Source organism: Canis lupus, chromosome 9 (assembly GCF_003254725.2).
Source record: "Canis lupus dingo isolate Sandy chromosome 9, ASM325472v2, whole genome shotgun sequence".
Lineage (NCBI taxonomy): Eukaryota > Metazoa > Chordata > Mammalia > Carnivora > Canidae > Canis > Canis lupus.
The window spans coordinates 27,928,739-27,946,083 of NC_064251.1; the positions used below are offsets into that span (position 1 = coordinate 27,928,739).

At 51.6% G+C, this 17,345-nt stretch overlaps 2 long non-coding RNA genes across 6 annotated transcripts in view; one reads left to right on the forward strand and one right to left on the reverse strand.

Moving 5' to 3' along the window:
• The window catches only part of LOC112655006 (uncharacterized), a 30,881-nt gene extending 23,804 nt beyond the window's left edge, over window positions 1-7,077 (forward strand). The window contains exons 3-6 of one of the 5 annotated variants that reach the window (XR_007412903.1): window positions 3,502-3,598; window positions 5,531-5,615; window positions 5,705-5,935; window positions 6,304-7,077. This is a non-coding gene — a long non-coding RNA (uncharacterized LOC112655006). Of the gene's footprint in view, window positions 1-3,501; window positions 3,630-5,530; window positions 5,616-5,704; window positions 5,936-6,222 lie in introns of all 5 variants that reach the window. The other 4 variants (XR_007412904.1, XR_003133499.3, XR_007412902.1 and 1 more) reach the window with 4 other exon arrangements.
• On the reverse strand, window positions 3,101-14,038 carry LOC112655008 (uncharacterized). Its single transcript, XR_003133501.3, has 2 exons — window positions 13,499-14,038; window positions 3,101-3,658 (listed from the first exon to the last, which is right to left on the reverse strand). It is a non-coding gene; the product is annotated as an uncharacterized LOC112655008 (long non-coding RNA).
• Between the last annotated feature and the right edge of the window lie 3,307 nt (window positions 14,039-17,345).

Sequence of the window (17,345 nt, forward strand, 5' to 3'; positions counted from 1 at the left end):
CTACCACATTGCCTGGCTTCTCTAGGACCTCTGAGAAGCCCCGTACTGGGACGTTTGGAATGAGATGAGCCTCTTTGGCTTCTGAGCTCCATATCTGTGGGAAGTTGCCAGTTCTGAGTCTTTGTTCCTGTGCCTTCCATGATCCTGTTAGGACCCACACAACCATCACCTCCATCCCTTCCTGAGGCGGAACCCTGGTGACCATCGCATGCTGAGTGGGGCCTGAGGTATTGAGCTCAGCACTCTGGGAATGTCAGTCACAATTGAGAAAAGCAAACCCGTGTCTGTTTGTAAAGGATTTCACAGCTGAAGGAGGAAGGGAATGTGGGAATCTGAAGCGTGGAGTCTGAGCCTGGCCGCACAGGGGTCTGAATCCTTACTCTGCCGTAGTGCGAGACTTTGGGCAAGTCTCTTAACTTCCCCGTGCTTTTGTTGTCTCATCTCTAAGGGGAATAATAATCATGGTAATACCTACCTCGTGTAGAGCTGTTGCTAATTATGGAGCTAATTAATATAATAATGTAATATAAATATGTATAGCCCTTCGAACAGAGCCTGGCACCCACAATGAGCTTTTCATGGGGTACACTGTTATTAATCTCTGGGGTAAGAACATGTACATTACCACCATTTTGCAAGCAAAGAAACTAAGACTCTGAGGGGTTGAATGAGATGCTCAATATTACACGCCTTCTGCAGGATGGACTCAGATTGAAATCCAGAGCCTCTGCTGAAAGACCTGGCATTTCCTCCATTTCTTCCAGGAGTTTCTTATTTCCATTTCTGATGCGACTGCAGTTGGCTGTGATCACCAGGCTAGCTACCACTTTCCAACTGCATTAATCCACTCCTGCAAAAATCAGGCTCCTCTTAACGATGCAGCTGCTGCTCGGAGTAGACCTGGGCCCACTGAGCAGCTGTCTACCTACACCTGGTCACTAGAGCCTGCAGAATGCGGCTGTCAGTGGGGAGGGCACTTACCTCCAGCAGGTGCCTGATTATGCAAATCCCGCACTCCAGAAAGGAAGGAAGGCTGGGGGTGCAGGGATGTGGCCAGCCCAGGACCCAGGAATGACTGATGAGGCTGGCTGGTTCCCTCTCCCTTGCTGTGCAGGCCGGAGCCTTGTGGTGACAGCAGCCCAACCACACTATCTCAGCTGCTTTGTAGCAGGCGCTGGGGCGAGGAAAGCTGAATTGGGTTGATATGGTTCTCCAGTGACTCATCCAGGCGTGGACCCGCAATGGATAATTAAGCTGTCTTGAACCTTCTTTCAGGCCCACACCCCCCAAGATGAACGCTCTCGATTTGTTTATCGGGTCTCCAACAATGGGCCACTATTCTCCTTCCCCACAACCCGGTTACACAATCTTTCCCCGTGTCTTTCAGCCACCTACTGAAAATCTGTCTGCGTGCTGAGCACTTGCTCCCCATCCCTCCACCAAACGCCTGGCTGGCACATCATCCCCGACTTTGATGGAATTGCTCACTGCCTTCTCGACTCTGCTCACCAAGAACCCCCTAAAAAATGAGGCACTTACTCTCCTGCCGGAGCCTCCTGAGGGCAGATTTTGGTCTCCACGCTAAACCTTCACACTGTCCCTGGCTCCACACTGGATCTGGACCTCCGAATTAGCGATCTTCTGGTGCCTAATGAATGCCCTGGATCTTCCAATTCCCTTTGATCCAAATTTCTTGGGTTAATTTTTTTTTAATTCTTTAGAAAAACGTATAAATAACTCATGTTTGGGATGTCTGGCTAGCTTAGTTGGTAGAGCATGCAACGCTTGATCTCAGGGTCATGAGTTCAAGTCCCACTTTGGGCCTAGAGCTTACTTAAAAAAATAAAATAAAAAATAAGTAAAAAAGTAACTCATGTTTGTTATAGAAAAAGGAATACAAGTCACTCATAATCCTGCCACCCAGAAATAGTCTTTATAAATATATATATATATTTTGTTTATTATATATAAGATTTTGTTTATTCATTCATGAGAGACACAGCGAGAGAGAGAGAGGCAGAGACACAGGCAGAGGGAGAAGCAGGCTCCACGCAGGGAGCCCGATGCGGGACCCAGTCCCGGGACTCGGGGATCATAACCCGGGCTGAAGGCAAGTGCTAAACCGCTGAGCCACCCAGGGATCCCTCTTTATAAATATTTTTATAAACTCTTTATAAATGTATCCTCTTGGACCTACCTCCCCACATTCTAAGATTTATTCCCATGCCCTTCCTTCCCTGCTGGGGCACCACTGATAGGTACCCCCCAGCCAAGTATGTTGGAAGTATGCAGATGCCATTTTTAAAATGAGAATCTACTACAGGACAGCATATATTTGTTAATTTCTAGATTGTGGCTCTTGATGGTGAAGTCAGCTTCTTCATGGCGTCGGTATAGATTCCAATGACAATGTCTTGGCTGCATTTCTGGAACAGCTGCCCGCCCCCCCCACCCCCACCCCAGTCTCCTGTCCTCTGGCCTCCAGAGTGAGCAGAATAGCACACTAACATCACCGGTTTGTTCCTCCGCTTTGCAATCTAAACTGGCTTCTCATTACTTTCGGGATAGCCTCAGGACTCCTTAACCTGGTGTTGGTAGCTCTTTGTGACAAGAGGCCACCTTGCTTTTCCCATCTCTTCACTTCGCCACACAAAGTTACATTATGCGCCCTCCATCCCTGTCAGGCAATTTGCTCTTTCTAGAAGGGGACTGATTCTTTGCACCCCAGGATCTTTGTATCTATTGTTTCCTCTTCCTGGAATGAATTTCCCTTCCTTCTCTTTTGTCTGGATAATTTCTACTCTTCCTCTGAGACTTGGTTCAAGCATTACATCTTCCAGAAGCCTCCCTTAAATATCTCATCTCCAATCTTGTTCCATCTCAGTTTAGTGCTTCCCCTCTGTGGATATATCATGTCACCTATAGAACTTGTCTGGAAGTCTGTCTTGTCTAGACTCTGAGCGACATGAGGACAAGGACTCTGTTTTTTCGAACTCTGTTTTTCTACCCACTGACAAAATTCCTGGCCCACACTACATACTCAGTTCAAAAAATTTTTTTCAGATTAAAATGTAAGAATGAGAAATAGACCTTATAGCTACCCAATGTTATTGTTGCTCAAGAAGTGAGCATTTTAATCAGATCCAGGTACAGCGTACATTTTAAAATTGATCCAAACACTAAGTGTATACACACCTATGATCACATGCTTTACTTTGCGTAAATTATCCCACTTAATGTCATTTCAACCTCATGACAACCATGTTGAATAAGAATTATTTCCATGTTACAGGTCAGCGAGATTCAAAGTCGTATTAAATCTTACATGTAGTAAATAACAGGATCCGAATTTGAACCAAGACCAAAATCATGATCATTCTCTGAAGAAATGATTGGGATTTGATGGTCTTTAAGGTTTTTTGGATACAGAAATTTGTTTCCCCATTTGGTTCCTTGTAATTTAGCAGCTGAGTAATCGTGGATCTGCATCCCTCCTCACAGGTAACCAGGGAATTTGTGAATGAGTTGTGGATTAATGCATGATGAGTCTCGTGCTGCTTTCTGGCTGACTCTCCACCATTGGCACCAAGTTGCAAAGGTCTTGTTCTTTCCTGTCCTGCATTGTACAAGTATGATAAGCTTGTTCCAGTCATCTTTCCTTAAAAAAAAAAAAAAAAAGATTATTTTGGAAAGAGAGAACATAAGAGGGAGGGGCAGAGGGAGAGGGAAAGAGAGAATCTCAAGCAGACTCCACACTGAGCACGCAGCCCAACACAGGACTCTATCTTATGACCCTGAGATCAGGACCCAAACTGAAATCAAGAGTCAGATGCCCAACCAACTGAGCCACCCCGGCGTCCCATCCAGTCATCCTTCCTTTTTTTTATTTTTTTATTTTTTATTTTTTTTTAAAATTTTTATTTATTTATGATAGTCACAGAGAGAGAGAGAGGCAGAGACACAGGCAGAGGGAGAAGCAGGTTCCATGCACCGGGAGCCTGACGTGGGATTCGATCCCGGGTCTCCAGGATCGCGCCCTGGGCCAAAGGCAGGCGCCAAACCGCTGCGCCACCCAGGGATCCCCAGTCATCCTTCCTTAACCAAACATTTTTTGCTCAACTTGAAGAAGTGGTGAATTGCTTCTCACAGAGAAGATAGTGCTGATTCAGGTGGCAGAGTTTGTACTTTGACCTGACTTTAAGATCTTAACAGAAGGGCTCTGATACTGAATACTCTGTGTTGCTAGAAAATGCCTTGCTAGACTGTGTAGGCTCCCATTCACTCATTCATTCAAAAAACATATACAGAGGGCCAAATAATCCCAGTTAATAACAGTAGCTAACCTTTATTGAGGGCTTAATATGTGAGAAGCACTGCTCACATGCTTTACAAATAGTAACTCAGGTAATCCTCATTGTTGAAGATCCCCTCAGGCAGGAGCTATTATGACAGTTTTACAAATGAGCAAACTGAGACAGAGAGGGTAAGTAAGTTGCCCAAGGCCACACAGTCTTCTCATATACGGCCTCTTCTACCGTGCACAAGGCTCTCTGCCAGCTTTGAGTATGGGGAGCTGAGTATGACACAGGCCCTGCCCTTAAGTGGCTTACGAGTTCATGCAAGAGCAACGTGGAGCGAGGGACTGCAATACTCTGGTCTTCCCCTTGTGCTAGATGAAAAGACACATCAGAAAAGCCTGTTGGATAACTCACTGATGACCTCAGAGGAGTCACAGAGAAGGTGACACTTCAGCTGAGTCTTAAAGGACTATCGCAAGGTCCATAAATCAGAAAAGATGGGGTTTGCTGTAGAGCACAGCTTTTGTAGAAGGGACAGATGATGCAAGGTGTGGAATGGAAAAGGAATAACTTGCTAGAAGAACAGTGGAAAGTGCCGAGGGGTGGCTCACACAGTCACAAGGGAACACAGCAAGAAATGGGCTGAATATTAGATTGGGCCAAATCATAGAAGGTCTAAAGGAATTATATATTTCTTAAAGATTTTATTTATTTATGTATTTGAGAGAGAGTGAGAGCACAAGCACAGGAAAGGGCAGAGGGAGAGGGAGAAGCAGGCTTTCTGCTGAGCAGGGAGCCTGACTCAGTGCACGATCCTAGGACCCTGAGATCGTGACCTGTGCCAAAGGCAGACACTTAACTGAGCCACCCAGGTGCCCCAGGAACTGTATTTTATTTTGTGAGAAATGGAGAGTTAATGAAGGTTTTTAAACAGAGGAGTGGCGTTATGCCTATGAGCAGTGGGAAAGGGGGATGGGTGAGGGAGAGAGTTAAAATAGGAAGCCAGGAATCAGCGAACCAGTTCCTGATTGGAATTAACCAGGTGAGAAATACACGGTCCCCCAAAAGAAGGCATTGGCTGGAGGTGTATTTTAAGAAGCAGATCAACTGGACTTGATGGGTGAAAGCTTCTCCCTTGGGCCTTATGTAAATAGGCTGGCGTGAACCAGTCAACCACAGCAGGGAATCAAGGAGGAAGAGGTCCTTCATTCATCTGTTTCTTGGTTCAACAGGACCTGCACCAGGTAGTGAGGATCTAGTGGCCAGTCAGACGGAAGCCAGCCCTCAGAGCCCACAGTGTCGTGGGCAGGCAGACGGGTAAACAGGCTGGTTACAATACAAAGGGGTGGGTGGGCCACCCACAGAGGCAAGTCTCTGAAGCCTGATGGTGAATGTCTTGACTGCAGGCTTCACTGGCAGGACCCACCCTGAGGCCTGGCTGGTTTCCTCTCTACCCTTCTGCTGGTCAAAGACCTGCCCCTGGGTTGTCCAGCCAGGACAGAGGCCACGAGTGGATATTTGGGGTTGGCAGGGCTGGAGCCCTGGAGAACAGCTCAAATGACAGCAGTACAGAAATGGGGCACCCCACTGTGTGAGCCACATCAATGCCCATGGAGGAAGTCAGGAGCCAAATGCCAGTAGGACTGGATAGAAACCCCTAGTCCAAAGGGCCAGGGCTGGGGAGGCAGAGCCAAGAGTTTGGAGTTGGGCAGATAGGAGGCAAAAACAAGCCAGAAGGGCTGGATGAAACCATAGGGGGTGGGGCTGGGGTGCTGTTTTCCCTGAGGGGCTGGTATGCCTGCCACGCTTGGCTTCTGGGAGCTGCCAGAAAGGGTCGGAGGTAGGACACTAACCACGTGCCTTCCCTGCACCCTGCAGAGAAGTGACCCTGTCCCCCGCATGCATGCTTCCCTCCCCATCCCAGGTACCCCCCCCCAGTTCATCTGGGTGTGCTGTGGATTGGATCCTAAGGAACCAAGGTGGACTGTCTGTAATTGTTCGGCAGGAGGCAAGTGGAGGAAGAGAGAGGAGCCGCTCGCATAGACAGCAGGGCCTGTGAGAGCCCTTCGTCCCCGTCTCGCCCTCTCTAGTTGCCACTCTTTACAAAGAAAAAAAAAAAAGGAATGAACGTGGTCAGCAAAAGCGAGAGGCGGTGTTTAAGCTGTCAGTGCTGCTGAGCCAAGCGGACAGCGCCCGCCCGACCCTTTGGGACACCCACAGAATCCAGGGCCCCTCTCAGAACATTCAGGGCAGACGGACGAGGTCAGCCACGGGGCGAGGAGGTGGGTAGAGAAGGCAATCGGGGAAGTGAGAGACACTGCCAACAGCCAAGGGAGCGGCGAAGGGGAACAGCAGAGATGGGGGAAGGAGGGTGGAAGTGGAGGCCCCGTTTCCTGTCTGCCTCTTGTGGCTCTGCATCTAGAAGCCTCGGTTTCCAAACACCCGCACCCGCAGCTGACGTGGCTCCTGGGCACCTGGTGGTGGAGGGGAAGGCCTGAGTGGGGAGACCCACCGGGGCGTCCTGAAGCCTGCCAGGCCCGATGGGAGGTGGCCCCAGGTGGACCGGGACACCACCCGGGGAGGGAAGGGGACAGGGGCCGAGAGGCGTGTACCAAGTCCTGGGATCGCTACAGGCTCCTCTGCGTTTGGCTGCACTTGCTGGATGGGCTTTTCATTTTATTAACTTTAATTTGTAACTGGGTCGATCAGCAATTGTTCTTCCTGGAGGGTGTAATTAGGATTATAAATAAAGCCAAGTGGAGGGCTTGGATGACCTACAGCTGTGTATTCTGTGCTGTAATGAGCCCAGGGGGGGCCCAGGCATCCTCCCCGGAGAACGCATTTTCCAACAATACGTATGTTGCTTCATGGGCTCCAGTGGAAAGCTGACGTCTCAGAGAATCCTCACACTTCTCTGGAAGGAATCAAATTGGCAACCTTGATCTTCTAGGGACCAATCAGCTTGGAGATTTACTGTAGGAGCCTTTTGAATTTAGAGCCCATAGCTCTAAGTCAATTCCAGAAGTCACATCTCCTGCAGGAAACCTTCCCCGGCCTTGTATAGGACCCTTTCTATCTGCCTGGTGGGGGCAGGACCCACAGCCCCTCAGACCCACCCCTTCCCTCCATGCCCACTGTCCAGGCTTTAGTTCAGGGCAAGTAGGTTTCCACCTACATTATTCCCCGATCCTCCTGGCTGCTCCCCATGCTCTCGATCTCATTTTCTCTAAAGCAATCTGACTAAAATGCAAATCTATCCTGGTCTTATGCCTGCCTGTAAGCCTTCCAGGAAAATTAAATGCCCCCTCTCCAGCATGGCACAAAGCTTTCCGCAGACTGGCCCATCGGACCCCCACACTCCTGCCATATCGCCCAAGGTGATCCAAATCATGGCCAGTCCCACACATCTCTGCACTTGGAATTCCCTCTTCTTTCAATATCCCTTTGCCGCTTTCCCAGGGAAAACTTCTAACCACCCTTAAGGCCCAGTCCAAATAAGTCCTCCTCAAATGAATCTCCTAAGCCACTCCTCCTCCAAACTGCCGTGGACTTTTTACCTTCACCCCTCTCATTGCTGTCTCTTGCCCTTATATGTCTGCCTTTGCTTGGCCTAACACTGGTCCTCCACTGTCTTAAATCGAGTGTCATTGTGTCCTTCTGGAATTGTGGATGCATTTTGGGCAAGGATTCTTATCTCCAAGATTTTTTTTCAAGGTCCAGCCCACATAAGGGCCCAATGAAGATGGTGCAAAAAAAAATGTTCTAGGGGCGCCTGGGCAGCTCAGTAGGTTAAGCATCTGCCTTCGGCTCAGGTTGTGATCTCAGGGTCCTGGGATCCAGTTCCGTGTCAGGCTCTGCACTCAGTGGGGAGTCTGCCCCGACCCCTCCCTTCACTCACATACTCTCTCAAATAAATAAATAAATAAATAAATAAATAAATAAATAAACAAACAAAATCCTTAAATTAAAAAAATGTTATTTAATTTTTAACTCAATTACCTTAAGTTTGAATAGCCACATGTGGCTAGTGGCTACCATTGTGGACAGCACTGGTTTGGATCAAGCCAATTTAGAATAAAAGCCTAAACACACAACCTACCTGTGTCAGCCCCTCACAGCCACATCATAATCTTTGAAGAAAACAAATGCTAGCAGTAATAATAATAATAATAATAATAATGGGTTCAATGTTATTTGGGTAGCTCAAACTGGGCAATATCACACGGTCATCATCTGGTCTGACTTCTTACCGTCCAAGGCCACATCATCTGTGTGCTCACTTAACACATGCTGGGACCAGAGGGATCTTGCCAGTAAGAGCCTTCTAAAGACTTGGACCATGAAAGCAACTAAGTGAGCTCCTCCTGGAACTGGCAGTGGTATTTTCCCAAGCAGGGGAGAATGCTTTGCCAGGTATCCTTGAGGTCTGAGGGACATGATCTTAATTTATCACGAAGGAGTCACTTGATGGCCCAGCCCTAAAAACTTCAGACCAGGATGGGAATAGGTACAGCTCGGCAGAAGTGCAAGTGCCAGGCCCCTGGGTTTCCTTCATTCCTGTTCCAGTGGAAGGGCCTTTATTCTGCTGGTACTTTCACTCCTCTTGGCAATTAGCAAGGAAGCTTCACCCTTTCTCTCCGGGCAGCTGCGTCCTTTGGAGCCAGGGGAGCCCAGAGCTCTCTGGTGACAGGCAACAGGATAGAGAGCCAGGTGACATGGGCTACTGGCAGCAAAAAAAGCAAAGTCGACTGGCCACATGCATCGCCTACCTCAGGTAGCAGCCCGCACTGGGGAGGAGGAGGTGCCCAGGACAGGAGCACTCAACCTCCCCTGGCCTTGGAAAGAAACGGTTTTATCTGGGGGAGGGGGGTGGCGGCAGACAGGGGGATGGGGTGAGGCTGCCAGGGTGGCTGTAGCTCTGTTTAAAAACACTCTCACGGAATGGTGTGAACTAGCAAAAGGAAAATAATTACAGCATTTTAGCCAACAATACATCTGCTTAAACTCAGGTATAAATAGATCTTCAGCCCTCCTCCGCTGAGCACAGCCTCTCAAATCTCAACGGTGAGCTGCCTCGTGGAGGGGCAGGGGAATGTCTTCTGGCAAGGCTAGGGGGCCCTCCCACCCCTGGAGCACTGCACCACCGTACAGCCCTGCTTGGTCTCCGGGGAGAGGAAAGGCCGAGGACAGGGAAGAGCAGCATTCCAAATCCCTCCATACTCATGCCTGTAACACCCTACAGCCGCTCTGTACGGGGCCCCGGTTGGGGGTTCTCAAAGTGTTAAACAAGCTTATCGTATGACCCAGCAGTCCCCCTTCTGGGTACTAATGCACAGAAATGAAAAGCACACGTCCCCTCAAAGACTTATGCACAAATGTTCGTGGCAGCTTTATTCACCATAGCTGCCAGCTGGAAACAACCCAAATGTCTAAAAACAAGGGAGCTGATCAAGAAGCTAGGATTTATCCATACAGTGGAATATTACTCAGCAAGACAAAGAGAAGAGCCACCTGCAGACACAATGATATGAGTGAACCTCAAAATTACCATACAGACGGAAAAGACACATGAGTCCAAACTGTACGGTGATGTGTGTGAGACGGGCAAATCCGGTCTATGGAAATGGAAAGCTGATCCGTGGGTGCCCAGGCCCAGGGGAGGGGGTGAGTGGGAAGAGGACACAAGGGAACCTCTTAGGTTGATGGAAATGTTCTGTACTTGATTATTGTGTTAGGAACACAGCATGGACATTTACGCCTCCCCAAACAGTACATCTAAAACGGGCACGTTTTATTGTATGTACATCAGACCTCCATAAAGTTGATGTGGCAAGTCCTTCCTTCCGAAGGGCCTGGATGAGGGGGCTGGAGCCTCCATGCTGACAGAAGCCAGCCGGCCCCTCCTACAAAGTGCAGACACACGCCTTTTCAGAAAGCCCAATCAAAGATCAGGGAAGTCTCCCTCGAGGCCTGGTGATACCACCAAGCTGGAAAAACAGCTCCCTGGCGGCCTGGAAAAGGTCCCTCTCTGGCCCTTGATCCTTAAAAGGCTGGAATTTCTGGCTGAACAAGAGGGCCTGGGCCCAGTCTCCGGGCAGGACGCCCAGCCACCCTCACGCAGGTGCCGGCTTGCTGCCCAAGCACAGGCCCTGCCCCCCCCTCCCCCCCCCCCCCCCCGCAGGTCCCCACAGCCCTGTGGGGGGCAGAGCAGAGAGGCCACTCAATGCCCAGCCTTCCTATGCTCTGCCCCCACCACCTGTGACTGCCAAAGCCTCTGCATGCACAGTAGCTCTGGGGGGGAGGGTCGGTGGGGGGGTTGGGGGAGGAGGAAGCAACACCCCAGCTCCTATCCAGCTCCCCAGCCAGGGAGCCCTGAAGTCACCTGAGACCTTTACTCTGAATGAGGATGGCTGAACAGCCCCCAGAGAGAGGCCGGGAGTTGGTGACAGGAGCCCTTAGCCCAGTGCCCTCTACCCCACACTAGACTGCGCTCCCAGGAGTTGCCTGCCCTGGGAGGGATTTTTTAATGGGGTTGGTTCTGAACACTAGTTCACTGGGGCAGGGCCTATGAAACAAAGGGACTGTTTGCCCCTGTGGCTGGGTGGCTCTGGGAGGGGGGTTGTGGTTACTGCTGCTGCTGGCTTGGCAAAGGGCAACCCTGCCCCCCAGATGTGGGCATCGTCCTTGCCCACTGGCTGAGGCCTTTCTGACTGTGGGCTCCAGGGCCCTTTGGAGCCCAGCAAACCCTCTGTGGGGTCACAGAGAGGGTGGGCCTGGGACCAGGTTCTGCTGGTGGCCGTGGGATCTGCTCTCCCAGACCACGAGGGGTCCTCATGAGCCCTAGGGGCCTCACCTCCTCCACTCTGTCTGGTTCTATCCATCTCTCTTTGTCTCTGGGTTTGCTTCCCTTCCCCCGTTCCCTGTTACCACCTGCACCTGTTTTTCCTGGCTTGCTCCATCTCTCCAATCCACAGGCTGTGGATTCCCAGGGGTCCCCTCCCCTTACCTCCCAGGCAGCTGTTGGCCCTGGCCTGAAAGTGCAAAATGAGCTAGCTCTTCCTCTCCTCCTACCCGCCACCCTGCCAGGGAGCCAGCCAGAGAGCCAATAGCCAGAGCACCAGGGGGTGCCCAGGGCTAGGGGCTTGAGAAGTGGGGGCTGTGCCCGGGTGTGACACCTGCCACACCCTGTGACCGTGACTGGGAGCTGGCTACTCACCCTCTGCTCCTCGGTTTTCTCAACTATAAGATGAAAACATCTTCACTTTTATTATCTCAGCTCTGCCCACCAGCACGCACACAGACACACACAGACACACAAACACATACACTCCATGTTTTAAAAGTTTAGGACTATCAAATTACATTCATTTCATAATTATTAATTCAGGAGCCGATGTGATATGAAACAAAAGCAATCAGAGCTCCTGAGCTGCATGCCATGGTTTTGTTTCATATAAAATAGGGTCTTGAATTAGTAATTACTGAATAAATGTACATTTATCATGTTCCCCATATAATTCCAGTAAAGAAACTTGACATTTTAGTTAAGCCTGTGTAGCCTTCACACAGATAAATGTTCTATTTCTGCTAGGCTTTTCAAAAGATAAAAAAGTCAGCCCTGGGTCTCTTCCTCCCCACGCTTTTCTGGTCTAGGGGTGGGATGGGGGAGCGGGGGAAGTGGGGAGCCAAGGACTGGTGATTGTTGAGACCCCTTGTGCTGCTGGGTTAGGAGGCCCGAGTGTGTCCCATCGGCTAGCACCCTAGTCACCCATTAGGCACCAGTATCATTGGTCCCGCCTACCCAGGCCAGGCTTCCCGTCACATACCAAAGAAAATGGCCAGCAGGATGAAGGCCTGGGCCCCAAGACCTGCCTCAGCACAAAGCTCTCTGTTCTTCGCCTGCCTGCCCAACCCACAAGAATTGGGAGCAGTGACAGTGGAAGCAGAAGGGGCCAAGGTGGGGGCGTCTTAGGATTTTCCCAAGGGAAAGGGAACAGGTGTCTTGGCAAGGAGACTGCACTTGGGAACGGAGGCTGCTCTCCAGAACATCTCACGGGCTTTCAAACAAAAGTGCAGGTCAGCTGGTCCCCATACGACCCCTGGAGAGACCTCTCTCTTCCACAGAAAGCGAGCCCCAGGGCGATCACTCCCATGCCATTCTCTTTTCCAGTCCCATGCAATCGGTCAAAGGCCCTGAGCCAGACAGGGTAAGCTGCGTTTCCAGTCTTGGCCTCATCTAGCAACATCCAGATCTGCAGCCCCTCCTCCTAGCTCCCTTCCCCACTGAACACCCCACTCCAGTGTCTTACAGATGCTTCCGATTCGGTGTGCTCAGAGCAGCCCATGACTCCCTCTCTGGGAGCAGAGCTGTCCTTCTGGCTGGGCTCCCCAGCCTTGCAGCTAGCCCCAGTCACCCAGGCCCTGCCTCTGGCCACAGAGAATCCACCGTCCCTGATCCCCCTCCTGGCCCCTCCTCCAGACCTCTAGGCCAGGGCTCCAGGCAGGAATAATGGTTTCTCCCTCAGTGCTCTGCAACCTGCCCTCCCTACAGCCCTGCCCCCCCTTTGCTCCCCACCTCCTCAGCCCAGGCCCCCATCTAGCCCTTCTGGACCACGGTGGGGCCTCCCATGGTCCCACCCACCCCCACACTGGAAGTAGAGGGGCCTCTGCACTTGGCTTCGGGCTGATCATTCACAGCCGTGGCCAGAACCTTCAGTGACTTCCTCATTCAAAGACTCAGCCTGTGTGGAAAGGAGGACGAAAGAAATGAAGGGTAACTCAAGTTCTCAGAGGGAAAGATGGGGGGCCATCCATCAGGTGCAGAGACGGGAAGTGACTGGCACAGGGTCACCTAGTAAGGCAGAAGCACACTGGCATGTTCTTGGGACAATAACACTCTCCTTCTGACCGCTCCCCTGTGTCCCCGCTTGACATGGTGTTCCAGTCACGCAGAGCTCAAATTTGCATGCTCTTTCACAGGTCTGCTTCCTTCCTCATGCAGTCAATGCCCTTCCTCTCTTCCCCCACCTCCACAGCCTTAGCCACCTGCCTGAGCCCAGATGAAATGCTGCCTCCTCCAGGAAGCCTTCCCTGAATGCCTATCCTGGCACACCCCTTTCATGTCACTCAGTACTCTCAGACTTAGGTTAGAATTAATCCCGTACGTGCCCCCTAGGAGGGGTGGGACTCATCTTACTCACCTCCATCGTCCAAGAGCACCCTGCATAGGACCTGGCCTGTCACAGGTGCTCCACAGGTATTTCCGGAAGGAATCATCATAATATTTATTGTTGTTATGAATGGCTGACGTTGACAGAGCCCTCACTTGAGTCAGCCACCGGGCTCAACATGCGAGTCACAGTACACGCATCTTCACAACAGCCCGGCTGACTAGCCCCATTTCACAGATGGGGAAACTGGGACTCAGTGGAAATAAGCAGCTGGCCCGGGCTCTCACGGCTGGAAGGTGGCAGATTTAGAATTCAGCCGCAGGCGTCGTCTAGATGCAGCCCTGTGACTCTTGTTCTCTGTGCTCTGCCTGCAGCCAAGACGACAGTGCACTGGGCCAGGTGGGAAGCTGGTCAGTGCCCAGGACTCCACTGGCCCCAGACGACCCTGCCAGCCCCGGTGACCCTTGTGGCCAAAGCCTGAGGGACAGAAACCCCTAGAGCGGTCACGACAGACTCTACTCAGTCCTGCTTTGCCAATGACCCTGAGGGTTCGGAGCAGGCCCTGGATCCCCAGCCCAGCTGGCCGGCTGATGACAAGAGTTCCCTGCTGGCCCCCTGCCACAGGGACACGGAGTACCTTTGCACATAACCTCTCTTTGTCACCCCGTTGGTCACAGTGAATAGGTCAGGCCCAGGGCAAACTGGTAAGGTGGCAGAAGTTTGTCTTGGATGGCGTGTGCAGCCTCTGTTCTGTTCCCTTTCCACTTGGGGCTTCCTGCTGGCTGACCCCTCCCTGTACCTCAGGGGGGACGCAGCGGCTTAACCCTTTGCACCCGAGAGCAGCACCAAAGGACGACAAAGGGGCCTTCAGGCTTTTCGGGGAGACGTGCAGTGAAAGTGGGGCTTCTCCTTGCTCACAGAATTGGAACTGACCTGCAGCTAGTCCGATGACAGCCTGGGACCGTGTGTCCCCCCTGGGGGGCCCCTCCTCCACCACCACGGAGCTCAGCGGGGAAGACGCTTTCTCACCTGTTTCCCCACTGGCTCGGAGACCTCCCAGGTAGGGGGGCTGGACAACCCCAGTCCTTGCTGCCACTCCTGTACCCCCAGGACCGGCCTGCTCTTGTTCCCCAATCCTGTGCGTGTGGCCCATGCTAGGACTGCATGGCACCGGCGCCTGGAACCGCTCCCCACTTGACGGACGTCAGAGGCTCAGAGGGGTCACAAGCCCGGTGTGTGAGCGGCTGGGAGTTGAACTTTGGTTCATGTGGCTGCGAAGCCCATGCAGCCTGGCCCCGGTGGCCTGTTAGCCTCAACTGCCCAACACAGTGTCCCCAGGGAGCAGAGGTCAGCTGGGGACAGGGGAGAAGGGGTGTCCCGCACTGTGCTTCCACTCCAGCCGCAGGGTCAGCCTGCCGAGGGCGGCCCACCCCTGCCTCTGCGACCGTGACCCTGGGCAGCGTAACCAACCTGAACCTCCCTTCCCTCTTTTGTGAACTACGAGCTAAAAACACCTATTTCTCGAGATTCTTGTGAGGATTAAACAAGATAATCCAAGTTCAGTGCCGTGCACAGGAGCACCTGCTAGGTGCTCAAGGAAACCTCGCACTGGGCCTGTGCCCCCGGGTGGGGGTGGGGCAGGCTGGCGACAGTGACAGCAGGGCACCGGAACCCACAGGAAACTTCATCACAGAGACCAACAGCACATACATGGGAAGTAACAAAACAAGAAGAAAAAACCTTAAAATTTTGGCTGAGCAAAGGCAGCAGTATAATTACCGTCATTTATAAAAACTGCTTCCCATTAATGCCTAATTCCCGTGAAGCGCAACAATGATTATCTCATTAACTATGTGTCAGATTAACTTTGTTGTAGGTTTTATTTGATTAAAACAGTGAACTCTCAACACGTATGCTCATTCTTCATAGTCTGTGGTTTCTGGAGCACAGTGCTCTGTTGACATCTTTTTTTCTAAATTAGAAAGCATATTTCTGCGGAAGTGTCTTGTACAATCCAGTTATTTGGGGTCCCCAAGGTGGAGCAAGGTGGAGCAAGGTGGAGGGAGAGTTCCCAGTGCTTCCTACCAGCACCCACCTTTGGATAGCAGCACCCAACTTTGGATTTTCAAAGGCTGGTGAGGGAGGGTGAATTATGTGTTAATCTTTTAGAAGCTCGGCTTTTGTACCATTTGAATATTTTACTATGTGCATATGCATTATTTTATAGTAGCAGAGGTTGCTGGTTTGGTTTTTCCCCCCCAATCCGTTGAAAACTCCAAAGTTGTAACATCCTGGATCCTGTTTCCCCCATGGGGAGGAAAGGCTGCTATCTGTCATACGCACTTAAGCGCCTGACAATTTTCTCATTTTCTGATAGGCGCTGCAGCCCCCACCCCCCGCTCCTCACCCCTACCTTAACAGAGAAAAGCTGCTGGCTGACAGCTCCCAGCTGCACAGGGAGATAGCTGAGAATTTCCAATAGGGAAGTGCCATGCCTTGCCAACTCTGGGGAGGACAGAATAATTGGTTGGAACCACAGACCTGGGCGATGGTGCACAGGGAGACGGTCCTGGTAGAAGGTTCCCTGGGGGTGGGCTGGGCATCTTGGCGATGCCAGGCTAGAGGCATTGTAGCCAGGCCCCCAGGCCCTTCAGCGGCCCCTCTTACCTCCAGGAGCCCTGGAGTGTGTCGCTGCCATGGGGGCGGAGGAGTCTCTGCAGCCCACACTAGAGCCCTGGGTCCCTCTCCTGGAGATCAGGTGGTGTGTGGGGGAGGTGGTTCAGGAGGAAAAGTCCGTTCTAGCACTCAACTTCTATGGGGCAGGGAAGATGGGGCGGCGGCAGCGAAGACCCCCATTCTCATTATAGGAAAGAGAGGCCAGAGATCTGCAAGGGGGGACTCACATTGTCTCAATTCCCTAGAGTCTGTGCAGATGGAGATGGAGGGTGGGAGTGGCAGGGCTCTCAAGGACAGAGGCATCCTGGAGGATCTCGGGCAGGAGGACCTCAGAGAGAGGAGCCCCTGACAGGGGGAGATGAGGGCAATTGCATGTTCTTTCCCCTCCTGATCAGAATCCTTCCCCCTGGTATAGATTCCCGCCAGCCCAGGGCTCCTGGAGACCGTCCTTCTCCAGCCCCAGCCTCACTCTCTATGGTCTGACTGCTTCGCCTTTGGCCATTGGATCTAATGCTCAGGACAGCACCGTCCAGCAGAAATAGAATGCTGGCACGTAGGTAATTCTAAAGTTGTCTACAGCCACATTTTTAAAAATGCGAAGAAACAGGTAAAATTCATTTTAGGAATATATTTTGCCTAATCCAACACCTCTAGAATATTATCATTTCAACACGTAATCAACATAAAAATGAATGAGATCTTTTACACCCTTTTTCTGTACTGAGTCTTTGAAAGCCGGTCTGCAGCTCACTCTTGCAGCACCTCCTGGTTTGGATTAGATCCCTTCTCAGGGCCCAGCAGCCACAGGTGGCTTGTGGCTGCCATATTGGGCAGCACAGGCCCCAGGCTTTCCTTGTGCCCTGTGATTCCCCAAACAGGGAGTCCTCCTCACAGGCTCCAGTCCAGACTGCTTTACCTTTCCCCAGGGCAGGAGCAAGTCAACTTTTGAGGCTGGGTGCTCCTCTATCACCTGCCCTATCTGGGCCCTAGTTACGTCCTCTGTCAGGAGAGAGGTTTCCACTAGGATTGTGATTTCAAGTATCAGAACCTGTTTTTCCAAGGAAATTTCACACAGAAGCCCAACGTATAAATCAGAGAGAGTTGACCCTGTTTAAAGAGAGTGAGAGCTTGGGCCTGGCCTCCGGCAGCCCCAGCCCTAGAGGTAACTCACAGGCCAAGCCCCAGAGGACCAAGCAGGAAA